The sequence below is a fragment of the Arachis duranensis genome, chromosome 10, assembly GCF_000817695.3.
Source record: "Arachis duranensis cultivar V14167 chromosome 10, aradu.V14167.gnm2.J7QH, whole genome shotgun sequence".
In the NCBI taxonomy this organism is placed as follows: domain Eukaryota; kingdom Viridiplantae; phylum Streptophyta; class Magnoliopsida; order Fabales; family Fabaceae; genus Arachis; species Arachis duranensis.
This window is the reverse complement of record NC_029781.3, coordinates 21,580,949-21,586,197: the sequence shown is the minus strand read 5'-3', so window position 1 is coordinate 21,586,197 and position 5,249 is coordinate 21,580,949.

The window sequence follows — 5,249 nt, the reverse complement described above, 5'->3', positions numbered from 1 at the left end:
TAAAGGGAGAAGTAAAAAAGTCCCTCATACAGTTCTTAAAAAATAATGCCGACCTCTTCGCATGAAAGGCCGCAGACATGCCGGGCATAGACCCCAAGCTAATGTGCCACAAGCTGGCAGTATATCCAAGATCTCGGCTAGTACAGCAGAGGCATAGAAAGCTCGAACCAGAAAGATCCCAAGCTGTGGAAGAACAGGTACAAGCTCTACTAGAGCAAGGACTCATCAGAGAAGTCAAGTACCCACTATGGCTAGCCAATGTCGTCTTGGTGAAAAAGTCAAATGGGAAGTGGTGGATGTGCACTGATTACACCGACCTCAACAAAGCTTGTCCCAAAGATCCTTATCCACTCCCAAGTATCGATGCTCTAGTGGACGCCTCCTCCGGATATAAGTACCTCTCATTTATGGACGCTTATTCAGGATACAATCAAATCCCGATGTACCCACTTGATAAAAAAAAATCTCATTCTTAACACCCAAGGCAAACTATTGCTACGTCGTCATGCCATTCAGGCTCAAAAACGTAGGAGCTACCTACCAAAGGTTAATGAACAAAGTCTTTGAAAATCACATTGGAAACTAATGGAGGTATACGTGGATGATATGTTAGAAAAAACACAAAGCGAGGAATTATTACTGTCCGACCTCGCCCAAGTGTTCAATACCATAAGAAAGCATGGCATGCGACTTAATCCTGCGAAATGTACCTTCACAGTAGAAGTTGGCAAATTCTTGGGATTCATGCTCATACAAAGAGGAATCGAAGCAAACCCGGACAAGTTCCAGGCCATACTCGACATGAAAAGCCTGACATGTGTCAAAGAAGTGCAACAACTCAACGGGCGACTGGCAGCCTTGTCTAGATTTCTAGCCAAATTATCCATAAGATCTCTCCTCTTCTACGCTACGCTAAGGAAGGGAAAGAAGTTCGAATGGACACCAGAGTGCGAGCTAGCTTTCCAGGATTTCAAAAGATTCCTGGGACAACCACCCATTCTTACACGACCCCGAGAAGGAGAAACACTCATATTATACCTCGCAGTAGGAAGTCGGGCAGTAGCTTCAGCACTAGTCAGAGAGGACGAAAACGGACAGCAACCTATATACTTCATCAGCAAAGCGCGACAAGGGTCCGAACTGAACTATCAAAAGATAGAGAAGTTCACCTACGCTCTCATATTAACCTCTCGATGACTTCGCCCACACTTCCAGGCTCACACCATTAAAGTTCAGACCAATCAGCCTATAAAAGGTATTTTACAGAAAACAGATTTAGCGGGAAGAATCCTACAGTGGGCAGTCGAGTTGTCTGAATTCGACCTCCAATATGAAGCTCGGACGGCGATCAAATCACATTATCTGGCCGACTTCATTGTAGAGTACACTGACACCTCAGAAAACCATACAAATTGGAATCTTTACGTGGACGGCTCCTCAAATAAAACCAGGAGTGGAGCAGGTGTGATAATAGAAAGTAATCAGGGAACCCAAATCAAACTCTCACTAAAATTTAAGTTCCTTGCTTCCAATAACCAGGCTGAGTATGAAGCGCTATTGGCTGGTTTGAAGCTAGCTAAAGAAGTCGGAGCCCAAAAACTTGTCATCTTTAGCGATTTATAGGTTGTCACCTCACAAATAGCAGAGACCTACCAAGCCAAAGATCCTGCTATGGAAAAGTACCTAGATAAAACCAAGGAACAACTCGGGCAATTCCAGGAATATGAGATCCAACATATACCTCGGGAACAGAATGCTCGAGCTGATGCACTCTCAAAATTAGCCAGCACCAAACCAGGGGAGCCTCATCCAAGAAGTACTACAGAACCCGTCAATCTCGGAAGAAGAAAAAATCCTAGCCATATCAGGGCAGGAGCAAGGATGGATGACTCCCATAATCAACTACCTCAAATCAGAGATACTTCCTACAGATAAGAAGGAGGCAAAGAGGTTAAAGTGGGAGCCACAGTATTACACCATCATAAATGACATTCTATACAAGAGAGGGATTTCGACACCTCTACTAAAATGTGTACCAACCTCTAACACAAAAGAAGTCTTGGAAGAGATACACAGTGGCACCTGTGGGAACCATCTTGGAGCACGATCCCTTGTAAAAAAAGTACTCCGAGCAGGATTCTTTTGGCCGACTTTGCAAAAAGAAGCCACCGAGTATGTTAAGACGTGTCTACCATGTCAGAAACATTGCCAACTTCCATATCGCCCCACTAGAGGAACTCATCAGCGTAACATCACCTTGGCCATTTGCAAAGTGGGGACTCGACCTTCTCGGACCCTTCCCCCAAGGGTCGGGACAGGTTAAGTTCCTCATTATAGGGGTAGATTATTTCACAAAATGAATAGAGGCAGAGCCCCTAGCCAATGCCACTGCCCAAAGAAGTCGAAAATTACTACATAGGAACATTATCACGAGGTTTGGGGTTCCTTACTCCATCACCACAGACAATGTCACTCAAAATCACAGATGTAGGCTTTAGAAAGTTGGTAGCCAACCTAAAGATAAAGCACCGATTCACATTCGTAGAACACCCACAGGCTAACGGACAAGCAGAAGCTACCAATAAAGTCATACTAGCCGGGTTAAAATGGAGGCTTCAGGATGCAAAGGGAGTCTGGGCCGAAGAGCTCCCACAAGTCCTATGGACATATTGGACAACTCCACAGTCCACCACAAAGGAATCACCATTCTGATTGGCTTATGGAATGGAGGCAATGATACCGATAAAATTTGAAGAAGGATCTCCCATAATGATCCTCTACAGCGAAGAAGCTAACTCCCAACTTCAAAGGGAAGAGCTCGACCTACTCTCAGAAGTCCGAGAAAGAGCTCAGATCAGAGAAGAAGCACTAAAACGCCGCATGGCCTTAAGATACAATCAAAAGGTAGTGCAGCAAAGCTTTGCCAACAATGACCTCATCCTAATCCGAAATGATATCGGAACGAGTCGACCCGGAGATGGAAAGCTAGCAGCTAATTGGAAAGGACCCTACCGAATCACAGAGGTACTGGGAAAAGGTTACTACAAAGTGTCCAAACTCGAGGGCCGAGAGCTACCGAGATGATGGCACGCCTGCAACCTAAGAAGCTATTATAGTTAAAAGGTAATAAAAGATCTTAGGACAAAGGTGCACTCTTTTTCCTAAAAAAAGGTTTCTTAATGAGGAACCAAGCCAAGTTCTACAAAATTATCTAACTTAAGAAGGGTGAACGCCCACATGTATATATTTGCCTATTCTCTACTTTGAATAAAGTCTTTTCAAATTTTCTACTAAATTCTCTTTGCCAAGACGCATTAATCTGAAAACGCAAAAATTCATCGCCCGATAATAAAGCTATAGATTGGCAAAAGTGAAAACCAAATTCACTTCCGGACGCGGTCGACAAAGAATGAAAACCGAATTCATCAAAGATCGACCAAACGAGGATCAAACTCTACAAAATCAGCAAGATAAAAAGCGATAAAAACGGAATAATGCAAGAAGTTATAAAAAGCAATCCATGAATAGAGGTCTGACAAGGTCTGAAACAAAAATAGATTGCTAGAAATAACATGGAATGGACCGACACAAAAGAAGTCGGACCAGATTAAAGCGACAAAAAGTTATAAAAAGTAATCCCTAAAAAGAGGTTTGGCCAGCCCTAAAAAGCGGATTACTAGAAATAACTTCCAAATGAACCGACATGAAGAAGTCGGGCCAAAGCTACCAAAAGTTATAAAAAGCAATCCGTAAAAAAGAGACCTGACAAGATCCAAATAAAACGGATTACTAGAAATAACTTCGAAGGGACCGATATGACGAAGTCAGCCCAGAAAGCTACAAAAGTTATAAAAAGTAATCCGTAAAAAAGAGACCTACCAAGGTCAAAATAAAATGGATTACTAGAAATAACTTCGAAGGGACCGGCGTGATGAAGTCGGCACGACAAAGCTACAAAGAGTTATAAAAGATAAATCCATAAAAGAAGACCCGGAAAGGTCCAAATAGATTACTAAAAGTAACTCGAAAAACTCAACAAAAGAAGTCGACAGAACAGGAGGCGTGCACTAGAAGAGGACACAACTTAACCCAAAGCAAGCCACGACCTCACCCAAAATCAACTTAACCAAAAAAGAGGTTGGACAGCAAAAAGCTCCAAACACTCTTGCAATTCCTAGAGGCTCCAAAAAAGGTTGCAAACAAACACATCAAGAAGATAAGCAAAAGCTACTATGATAAAAGGCTCAAGAGACCACTCAAGGGTCGACCTCAAAGAGCTCAAGAAGTTACTTTGTTTTTCTAAATAAGGTTGCTAGGAAAAGCAACCAAAGTATCCAAAGTCAAAACAGACCACAATTTACAAAATAGTAGTTCAAAAGACCCACAAGTCGGGCCATCACATATATGAAAACAAATCAGAAACTATAAGGGATGCGAAGATTCCTCAGGGGCAGCATCTCGGGGCGAAGGAGGACGTGTAACACCCTACCATACAGAGTCTTATGCTTAAGTCATAATTCAAAGATGGCAAGGTATTACGACCTCTAAAATAAAAGTTTAGTACATATAGTAGTATGAATGATTGATTATAACTAGGAGCCTTTGTAGAAAAAAGGGTAAACAAAAACCGCAACTCGAAAGCGCAACACTCCGATCGATAACGTAACGAACAAGGATAACCAACGCGTGATTATATATATATAAAGGAGTATCTAAAACAGGAATATCAAGACTCAAGATCCGGCTGCGAAGATAACCGGTCCGAGCATAACAATATATACATATGATAAAAATAAGGAAAACCCCAAGGAAACCCAAAGGGACACCAAAATACAAAACGTATTCTCCAAAATTCTCCCATAAGAGGAGTCATCACAGTTTGTATTATTTAATGGAGATAAAAGTATCTAAGCAAAACATATAAACCAAAACATAGCCCCAAGAACAAGGAATCTTCGCAAATCTAGAAGTCTCCAGCATGCATCAGCGGGACACCTCACGTCCTGCATCTGAAAACCACAAAATCCGCATGGGTGAGAACCAGAGGTCCCCAGCATGGTAACAGCTTCCACATATATAATACATAATAATGGAGGAAAGCCAAAGACAATCCTAGAACTTCCTCCAGATAATATCAAAGCTTATAAACAAGCTAAACCATAAAGGGCATCTGACTAAGGATTCTTCAGTCTAACTAACACTTCCCTTTCCAATTCCTTCAGACCTCCCAACCACCAGCAGGAGTATAA